We start from the raw sequence: 10958 nt of genomic DNA on the forward strand, positions 1-10958 counted from the left end.
TCCCCTGTCCTCTGTCCCCTGTCCTCAGAAGCTGCAACTTCGCTGCTGTGCTGTGGGGACAGCCGTGGCCATCTGCTCTCCTATCATCGCTGGCCCATGATGATGCTCTGGCTAGCACAGAGGGCCACTTGATGGAGGAACTTTGGTCACCCCAGCTGTTCTTGGGGTCATCAGCTTTGTTGTGACGTCATCCCTGCTTCCTTTAGCAGACGAAGCCATGGCCCACGGCAAGTGGGAACCCCTGCCCCCCACAAAAGAAAGCCCAGTTAGTCTCCACTCAGGTTCTTAGAAATGGCTCTGGCCTGTTTCTGAACCAGGTGACCAGTTCAGTGGACCCCATGGCCCTTTGTGGGATGACCTCTGAGAGGCCCAGAGCTGCAAGTGGCCTGACCCTTGGCGCTGTGAGCACCCGTGTCACAAAGGTGGCCACCGGGGACATGATGGCTGCCCAGCCCCACACCTGCCTGGGCCGGCCATCCATGTCCTGTGTCACCTTCCTGGAGTCCAGCGGCTGGGCCTCCTGTCACCTCACCCTGCTCTGCCGGTCAGGAAACATGGATGCTCAGAGATGGCAAGGACGTGCTTGGGGACATCAAGGCCTGCAATCCTGCTTCAAATTTCACCCTGTCATGTCACCTCACTCTTCAGCCCTAGTCCCAAAGGGGAAAGTCACCGCTGGGTCCCCAGCTTGGCTGTCCTCCATCACTTCCTCTTCCGGGAGCCGCAAGTCACCATCGGATGCAGTTTGGTGGAAGGGAGGACGTCCCTCCAAAGCCTTTGATGACGCAGAGATGGCATTGAGAGCCACAGTCACCTCTGGACTCGTGAGCTCCACTGGTGGACACCACGTCCATCAGATGTGACATTGGGGCTTCTGCTCTGTTTCCCCAGCCTCAGAAATGAAAGGTGACCATTTGGGACACGGCACTGGGTCCTGCCCTCAGCCGCCCACCGTCCTATCCTGTCAGTGAGTTTGTCACGTGTGCCCAGTGCTCGTGGTCACCAGGCTGCCATGGGGCACCCGTGGCAGGGGACAGCTGGGTGTCAGGTCCATGGAGAAGAGCTGATTTCAGACTTCTGCCACACGATCTCCCCAAATGGCGTCCTCCAGAGTCAGAGCGGCCATTTGGACCCATGGACCCCTGGAGGCGTCTCCAAGGCCACGGCCACCGCTCTGGCAGAGTCAGAAACTGCAGAGTGGCCTTGAATCCCAGAACACCAAGTGACCCTGTGTGACCTCAACTATGGACACTTGTCCCCCCGCAGGGAAAGGACCCCAACTTCTCAGCCGACCCCGGGAGGATGGCAGGGGGACATTTTAAGCAGGGTGACAGAATTTCACAGGGACACTTTCCCACGGGGACACATTTTCTGCTGGAGGATTTCTGAGAGGCCCCTGGTGGGCAGCAGGGCAGGGGACAGACCCTCGCTGGTGTCCTGCGGGTCCTTGGAAGTATGGTGGGGCAAGGCGGTGTGACAAATCCGTCCATCGCCTGTGGCCTCACTCCAACCACCCACCCTGGGAACCCAAAACCACCTGCAGCCTGGGGCTGGCTCCACCCTTGACCTAAGGTCAGCCATCCTCAGGTCCCTCCGCAGCCCGGGTCCTCGGGCCACCTGGGATGCTGGCTAATGAGTGAGGGAGGCTGGGGTGGATCCATCTCGGGCCTGGCTCCCCGCCACCGTCGTCTACAGTTCATAATTGCTCCCTGGCAGCCGCGTTGGGGTTCGGAGGCGCAGCCCCCCCGCGGCAGTGAATAGAATATGTAAATTTATGGCGGCCGCGGAGGCTGCTGAAGACAGAAGATTTCTCAATGATGAAATTAGATTTTCTGGTAAGAGGCTTCCCAGGGCCTGGCTCCTTCCTGAGCTGTAAACCACCAAAGCCGGGCTCTGGGAGATAATTAAGTGAATCACAGACCCACGCCTACTTAGGAAGGGACAGAAGGACAGGAGGAATAGACGGGGAGCCCTGCATCCTTGATCTGCTTGGGTGTCATTTAAAGAATCGCAGAATGAGGCAGCTGGGCCGCAGGTTCTCACACTGGACCCGGAGGTTGCTCAGGGGACATTGCGCATGGCTGTTCCCAGAGGGCTCAGGTGGAATCTGTCTGTCTGTCTGTCCTGGGGGCTGGGGGTGCATGATTCACGTGCCTGACAAGGTCTCAGGGTCACTGGTGTGACAGCCACTTCTCGTGATCACAGATGGGGAAACTGAGGCCCAAGGGTTGAGCTGCATGAGAAAGCTAAAGGGCAGCACTGTCAACTCCTTTGCTGAGATTGCAGGAGCCGCTCTGTGCTGGGCTCATCCCTCCCTGCCCTGTCATCATGGTCACCAGTCATTGTCCTTCTCTAGAGTTGTCACTCATGCCCCATGCAACTGAGCCTCAGGTGAGAGAGAGAGAGAGAGAGAGAGAGAGAGAGAGAGAGAGAGAGAGAGGATGAGGGGGAAAAGGGAGAGAGAGAGAAGGAGGAGATGGAGATGGAGGAGGAGGAGATGGAGGAGGAGGACATGGAGGAGGAGGTAGAGGAGGAGGAGATGGAGGAGGAGGAGGAGATGGAGGGGGAGGAGGAGATGGAGGAGGAGATGGAGATGGAGGAGGAGGAGGAGATGGAGGAGGAGATGGAGGAGGAGGAGGAGATGGAGGAGGAGATGGAGATGGAGGAGGAGGAGATGGAGGAGGAGGAGGAGATGGAGGAGGAGATGGAGATGGAGGAGGAGGAGATGGAGGAGAAGATGGAGAAGGAGGAGGGAGGAGGAGGAGGAGATGGAGGAGGAGGAGATGGAGGAGGAGGAGGAGATGGAGGAGGAGGAGGAGATGGAGGAGGAGATGGAGGAGGAGAAGGATGGAGGAGGAGGAGGAGATGGAGGAGGAGGAGATGGAGGAGGAGGGAGGAGAGGAGATGGAGGAGGAGGAGGAGATGGAAGAGGAGATGGAGGAGGAGGAGGAGATGGAGGAGGAGATGGAGGAGATGGAGGAGGAGAAGATGGAGGAGGAGGAGGAGATGGAGGAGATGGAGGAGGAGGAGATGGAGGAGATGGAGGAGATGGAGGAGATGGAGGAGAAGATGGAGAAGGAGGAGGAGGAAGAGGAGATGGAGGAGGAGGAGATGGAGGAGGAGGAGGAGATGGAGGAGGAGGAGATGGAGGAGGAGATGGAGGAGATGGAGGAGGAGATGGAGGAGATGGAGGAGGAGGAGGAGATGGAGGAGATGGAGGAGATGGAGGAGGAGATGGAGGAGGAGATGGAGGAGGAGAAGGAGGAGATGGAGGAGATGGAGATGGAGGAGGAGGAGGAGATGGAGGAGGAGAGAGATAGGAGGAGGAGGAGATGGAGGAGAAGATGGAGAAGGAGGAGGAGGAGGAGGAGATGGAGGAGGAGGAGATGGAGGAGGGGAGATGGAGGAGAAGAAGGGAGAAGGAGGAGGAGGAGTAGATGGAGGAGGAGGAGATGGAGGAGGAGGAGGTAATGGAGGAGGAGGAGATGGAGGAGGAGGAGGAGATGGAGGGGGAGGAGATGGAGGAGATGGAGGAGGAGATGGTGGAGGAGGAAGATGGAGGAGGAGGAGATGGAGGAGGAGGAGGAGATGGAGGAGGAGATGGAGGAGAAGGAGGAGGAGGAGGAGATGGAGGAGGAGATGGAGGAGGAGGAGGAGATGGAGGAGGAGGAGATGGAGGAGGAGATGGAGGAGGAGGAGGAGGATGGAAGAGGAGGAGATGGAGGAGAAGGAGGAGATGGGGAGAAGGAGGAGATGGAGGAGGAGATGGAGGAGATGGAGGAGGAGAAGATGGAGGAGGAGGAGGAGGAGATGGAGGAGGAGAGGGAGGAGATGGAGGAGGAGGAGGAGATGGAGGAGGGGAGGAGGAGATGGAAGAGGAGGAGATGGAGGAGGAGATGGAGGAGATGGAGGAGGAGGAGATGGAAGAGTTGGAGGAGGTTAAGATGGAGGAAGAAGAGATGGATTCCTTGATGTCATCTCATCCCTGTGGCCTGTCCAGATGCCCTGCTCCAAAGTGCTCAGGACGTAGGTGCTGAGTGAGCAAATGCGTGAGTAAGTGAATGACTTCTTGTGAAACTGTGTCAGTCAGCTATCACTGAGTGGGGAACTCCCACTGGATCTCAGCTGTGTTTACGTCCATCTGACCATTCTGCCCGTTAGCGCGGCCAGCTCTGTGCTTCCAGCTGTCAGTACCTGTGGCCTCTGGGGACACGCGGCATTGCTGGACGGGGCTCTCCTTGTGGTCCGGGTAGAGGTGTGTGGCAAAATGGGGACACACAATGTTCCTTAAAGCCCCACTCACCCCAGAGTTGTCCCTGCTGTTTCTGCTGAGGTAGCCACGGCCAAAGCCAGGCATGGGCAAGGTCACCTTCTGCACAGCAAGCTGCACGGAAGACACGGATGATGAGGGTGACTCCATCTCCCCGCACGGCAGCTCCGCACACTGTGACCCTTCCCCGGGACAGTGGACACAAAGTGACCCTGTGTGGACCCCAGGTGGTCATGTCCCCTGTGCTGCCTGCTTTGCACCTGTGCCAGCCATCTGCACAGTTTAGTGACTTCCAGAGCCCTAATGAACCAGGCGCCCAGGCCACAGGTGTCACCAGGCTGGGCTCCGACATGAGCGAGGTCCTGGTCTGTGCTGCTGAGCATGGTGTCCAGCCTCCTCCTCCCAGCCTCCTCCTCCCAGACTCCTCCTCCCAGACTCCTCTTCCCAGTCTCTTGCTCCCAGCCTCCTCCCCCAGCTTCCTCCCCCAGTGTCCTCCACCAAGCCTTTTCACGGCCTCCTCCTCACATTCTCCTCCCTCAGCCTCCTCCTCACAGCCTCCATCCAGCCTCCTCCTCCCAGCCTCCTCTTCTCAGTCTCTTGTTCCCAGCCTCCTCCCCCAGTGTCCTCCACCAAGCCTCCTCCCCAGCCTCCTCATGTATTGTCCTCCCCCAGCATCCTCCTCCTAGTCCCCTCCTCCCAACTTCTCCTCCCAGCCTCCTTCTCCAAGCCTCTTCCCCCAGCCCCCTCCTCCCAGCCTCTTCTTCCCAGCCTCCTCCCCCAGTGTCCTCCACCAAGCCTGCTTCTCACAGCCTCCTCCTCCATCCAACCTCCTCTTCCCAGCCTCCATCCAGCCCCCTCCTCCCATTCTCCTCCTCCCATCCCCCCCAGCCCCGTCCCCCCAGCCTCCTCCCCCAGCCTCCCCCGTCCCCCCCACCCGCACACAGCCTGGCCTCCTGGATGTTTAATACATGAGCTCCACGTCCTCGTTCTCAGCACAGGGACGGCGTGAAATCCGAGGACTGGAGAGGCAGCCGCCCCCACCCCGGTTGTTAGGCCGCTGCCCTCCTCTCTCTCTGCAGTCGCTTTATTAACATGCCAGAGCAAGGGAGGAGGCGTCTGAAGGTCCCCAGCGCCTCGCTGTCTTTCTGAGCATTTGTTTGGGGCGCTCACGCGCCGGGATGCACTGACGGGAAGGCAGAGCGCGCGGCTCGGAATATTTTAGCAGGAAGGGCTCTGAGCCTCCGGCTGTCATGCCGTGACTGTCCCCGAGCCCGGGCTTTCCCGAAATAGCAGCAGCGAGGGGAGCGGGAGCGGGGCTGAGGACGGGTGTGATGTGTCCCCGACACCGGCCGTGCCCCGATGTGTGAGCAACGTGCAATGCTCAGATTTCACCGCTGCTCTTCTTTTCGTGCAAACAATCGATGGCTTTTCCCTCGCCGCGGGTGAGCTTGCTGGAGGCAAAGCGGTGAAGGGATTAGCGATGCTAAATTTCCTGTTCTCTGGGCTGCACAGAAGGGGAAACCGAGTCCCAGAGGGCCCGTGACGCGTCCAGGGTCACCGGCCAGTCGGGGACTGGGGTCCCTGTCGTCTCCTGATCGCAAACTCGACTGCAGTCTGCATTTTATTTACTTTTTTTTTGGCTTGCAAACAGGCCGGACCTCAGAACACCAAGCATCCTGGCCGAGCTGGGCTGCCAGCCCTGTCCCTGACACGGTGACACGAGTGACCTCATGACACAGGAGCCTTGTGGGGCAGCCTCGCTTCCTTCTGCAAAGGAAGACACTGTTTATTCACGAGTGCCACGTGGGCTCCAGGCAGGGACCACCCAAACCTGGCCTCCAGGTGGATGTGACCATGTCCTGCCCGACGGACGAGAGAGCTGAGACGTGACCTGGACAGGGTAGAAACGGGATTTGAACTCGAGTTTCCCTGACGCTGAAAAGCTTCATAGACTCTACCTAGGGTCATTCAAACGAGGACCCGAGAGGACAGTGACCACCAGACTTGGGTGCCTATTGCGAGCTTGGCGTTTGCGGGGTGGGCACTGCGGCAGGGTGGGTGAGACTCGAACCCAGACCTTGGCCGCCCCACCACCCTACTTCCAATTGCTCTGCCTTTCCCAAATTCCCACAGGTGCCGTGTGCCAGCTGTCACCCTGTGCCCAGTGCCTTCGGGGACGGTCTTCACGCCACACCAGGGAAAGCAGGGCTTCTTGCTCTTTCGTGGGTGTCACTCAAAGTTGAGCCCAAGGCTGCAAAACTCCAAGGAATTTGTAGCTCCAGCTGCTCCCCTGGACCCCCAATAATTTTCAAGGTTCTGAGGATGGAATCTGGGGGGGCGAGGTCTGGGGGTCCTGGAAGCAGGCGTGGCTCCAACTTTGCCTTGTGCCTGTCCTGTGGGTCCCCTCTCTCCTGGAAGAAGGACCCCATTAGATCCCTCATCCTGGGGACCCCACGGTGACATGAGGAGTTGACGGTGACAAATGATTCAACAGTCCACTATTTGCACACGATTGAGGTGAATTGAGACCAAGGGACGTCCCAGCTCACAGCTCCCTGAGTCGGGCCATCTTTAAGTCAGTCCATTACTCGGCAAGGAAAATGCTTGGGTGCCTTTGGCTAAGGAATGAAGGGTGTCCTGTGAGCAAAAGGGTAAAGGTCACACTGCAAAAATGGTGTCCCATGCCCTTGCAAGCAAGAAGGGGACAGCAAGTGACAGTTGCAAGACTGAGTCCCAGGAGGGGACTGGCCCTGGGCCCAGGAAACCAACAATAAATGTCACGGGTCCTTGTGGCCACCTGAGAGGACAAGTCTGTGGCAGATCCATTTTACAGGTGGGGACATTGAGGTCCCAGGAGATGACGTCTCCTGCCTAAGGACCTCCAGCCCTTAGAGCTGGAACCAGGACTGGCCACCCAAGCTGGGCTGGGGCTGGAGTCTGGAGGCTCGGCCTCCACTGGGAGCCTCTGATTTAATTCCCGGTCAGATTTCACAGAACCACGGAGGGCTTTGAACCAGGCCTTGCGCTGGAGGGGAGGGTCTTGGGGAGCAGACGCTGTCACCGGCTCCTCCCCGTTGCCCTCAAATGGTCACTTGGACTGCAAGTAAGTCATCTGAGGACAAAGGGGACTCGGACAGGACAGCCCGAAGGGCGTGGTGACGGTGGCTGTGCCGAGGACTTAGAGGGAAGGACCCGGCGGTAGAGTCCATCCTCTCTCTTTGTTCTCTGTCTGCCGTGGTGGCGGCTCCCACTCGCCCGGGCTGGGCGCGATTTCCATCCGCTCAGCTCGCTCGCACATTTGCGTGAGACGCGCAGACACGGGGCCGCTCGCTCCTGGCTGGCAGAACGAGGAATGCCAAGTGCCAGTCACTTCCTTCTGGGGAGGCATGTCTCCATCCAGATTCTTCCCTTGCCAAATGTGCCATACTCACCAGACGCACATATATTCCGTGTGAATTTCCTTAATCCCCCTCACAGCTGTCCTTTGCCAGCAGGCCCCAAACCACTCGTCTCCTGGCTCTTGGACTCCCCCATCCCTTTAAAAAAAAAAATCATAAAGACAGGGCCGGGCAGGGTGAGGCACACCTGTAATCCCAGCTACTTGGGAGAATCATGGTGTGAGGGTGGCCTGGGTGAAAGTGTAAGACTTTATCTGGGGGAAAAAAAAAAAAACCTAAGCTAAAAAGAAAAGGACTGGGATATGTCTCAAATGACAGTGCTGAGTAAGCCTGAGGTCCTGAGTTCAACTCCCGGTGCCGCCCGAAAAACGACGATAACCACAGCAACAAAAATGATGGCCGATGTTTCTTTCAACACTGCAGCAGGGGCTTTGCTGATTTCGAGGTCGAGTACATCACACAGGGCTGGGTTGAGCAGTGGAGCTGTGTCTCACTCGGAGACTTGAGCTGGCCACCCGTTTGTCACAAGCTGCCCCTTGGTGTCCCCATGTAGCCTGACCACATGTGCTGGCCACAGCACACAAGGGAGCCCCCAAGGACACCGTCCAACCTCTGACAGGGTCATCTTGGACGTATGGGTCACACACAGGAGCAGTGACCACAAAGTGCTGCCACGGGGCTGGATGAGGTCCGCACAAAGTCACCACTCTTCTCACCTCGCTTGTATGTGACGTGACATTTGGCCGTGCACAGATGACAGGTAGATACCATACCACTTCACATCAGACTTGGGCATCCTTGAATTTGGGGACCGGGGGTCCTCAAATGAATCCCCAGCAGGCACCAAGGAGCCCTGGATCTGCGAATGACTCTGGGGACCGAGTGTCCTCCCGCCAACCCGCAGGGGACAGGAGGAGCCAGCGCTGGGCCAGATGCGAGAAGGGTGAGGTGAAGGGGGAGGGGGACATTGGGGTCTCGGGGACCCGGCGATTTTGTATCTCTTGGTAGCTAGCCGTGTGTCACATTTCAATTAAAAATTACTGCCAGGGTAATGAAAGCCACTGGCCGCCTCGGAGCACCAGGGTGTCACCTGCCGCCATCTTGGCTCCTTTCTCATCAGGACGTGTTCTCTGCAGAAGCCTCACACAGGACCTTGACTTGAGAAGGTTCTGGGTAAACACTGGCTGAGGAAGGGGCTCAGCTGTCAACTGGCTGCACTTGAGTTTGTCTGTCCTGCCATTGCTGATGCTCTGGTTTGAGTTTCCTGCCGGGCACACGGGAAGACTACATTTCCCAGCCTCCTTTGCGCTGGGTCACATGATCACTTCCAGCCAATGGGATGGGAGGAAAGGCGATGGCAGCCATTTCAGGCCTGACCAAGGCAGCCTCTTGAGTGTCCTTCACAGTCGTCTTTGGGAGCCCTTTAGAGGACCTCGAGGTCCCAAGGGTTGCTGAACCCTGGAGGGACCAGTCTGGGTCCCCTGAAGCCATATTGGACTGTAAGAAATAAACCTTTGTTACGTTGAGTGGAGGTTGTCACAGAAGCGGAACCGCCCTAAAAACCTATCCTTCTTCCTACCTGCGTATTATTCTACACAAACATAAAATCATGTGCAAATAGAAATATATTCTTAAGTGCAAAGAAAGAAAAATAGAAAGAAATACACGGAGCAATATAAAATAGGCCCCCGGTAACACAGGGAAATCTGTACAGTGAAAGCCAGCACCCTAACCACGGAGGGGTCAAAAGTTTAGGTCCGAGCTTCCCAGCGGCCAGGGAGAAAGGGTGATGTGTTTGTTCACACACGTCCCAGACTCTGGGAGGTGAACAGAAATCAGTGCGGTGGATGAGGACAGTACAAGTTCTGGTGCTTTGTACTCAGTGTCTTTATGAACCGGTCAGCCAGTGGGAACGGATGACTGTTTGACATCTCCCATGACATCTTCTGCATGGCAAAGCCTCCCCCAAACTTCGTCCTTTAGACGTGACAATGTGTGAACAGAGCCCGTTAGGGGACACCCTTGGGAAAGAGACTCTACCTTCTCCATTCCTCCATCCTCGTGGGGACGTGGTGCAGGGCCTGTGTGAGGGGACATGCGGGAGACACTGACCCTACCGAGGCATGCGTGGGAGTGTGTGCTGACCGTCAGGCCAGTGCCCGGGAGCCATGGGCTCCACTTGGGGACTGTGTGACGGTCAACCTTGGCGGCCAACTTGATTGGCTTGAGGAGAGCCGAAGCCCATGGGTGTGTCTGAGGGAGATTCCGGAGGACTGCCCACCATGGTGTGGGTGTCACCGTCCCACAGGCTGGCACCTGGATGGGACTGAAGGGGACAAGAGAGCTCGCCAGGCAGGCATTCTCTCTCTGTCTCTTTCCTCTCTCTCCTCTCTCTCTGTCTCTTCCTGGCCACCATGAAGTGACCTCTCTCTTCCACCCACCACGCTGGACCGAAACCCTGAAACTGAGCAAGATAAATCCTCTCTCCCTTAGAGCTGCTCTCAGGCGGCGTGTCACAACAGTGAAGGTGACGGGTGCCACAGGCCCACATGGCGTGTTGTGGCTTGAATGTGTGTCGTGGTGGACGTGTCACATGTGTCATGTGGGTGACATGGGGCTCTGTGCCTGCCGTGTGGCGTGGTGGGGACCAGCGAGTGTTGTGTGGTTGTGTTGTGCTGTGAACGTGTGTTCACACCCCGCGGGCTGCGGTGTCATTGTCACTGGGGAGACATTAGAAGGCAGAGGCAGCCATTAACACGTCCGTTAATTAGGATCGCGTGGCTCCCAGTGGCCGACTGCAAACATCTGTTCAACCGCTGTCCTGATGCCTGCACTCCCTCCGGGCGAGCACGGCGTGCTGTCCCCATGCACGCTGGGCTCTCAAGAGGTGGGACACAGGCTCTGTCAACACTGTCACGAGGTGACAACTCTGGGGACAGCCGCAGGGAGCCCTCCTCTCGGAGCTGAGGAGAGACTCGGGCTCAGTCAACTTGAAGTGGTGGAGCCTGAGTGACACAGTTTAGATCCCACATGAGAAGTGGGTCACAGCACCGGGTCCAGATGTCCCCTGTGTGGCACGTCACCTGCCCTGACCCAGGTGACGCCTGCTCCTTCTGACCTAGCTTGGTGCCTGAGTGCATCTGAACACTTCAGCCATGTCACTCCTCCTTGTGACTCGTTGTCCTTATGTGACACTGGGTGACAAAGAAAACCCGTCCCAGGACCTGGCCTCAAGGACATCCCCAAGAAATGTCACTTCCATTGTCCCCAGCCCTGGTCCTGGGTCAAGG

General features: G+C 57.7%; 1 pseudogene; it reads right to left on the minus strand.

The window, feature by feature from the left end:
* Positions 1-2387: 2387 nt before the first annotated feature.
* LOC141418907 (uncharacterized) lies at positions 2388-4420 on the minus strand (annotated as a pseudogene).
* Between the last annotated feature and the right edge of the window lie 6538 nt (positions 4421-10958).

The sequence above is a fragment of the Castor canadensis genome, chromosome 18 (assembly GCF_047511655.1).
Source record: "Castor canadensis chromosome 18, mCasCan1.hap1v2, whole genome shotgun sequence".
Classification (NCBI taxonomy): domain Eukaryota; kingdom Metazoa; phylum Chordata; class Mammalia; order Rodentia; family Castoridae; genus Castor; species Castor canadensis.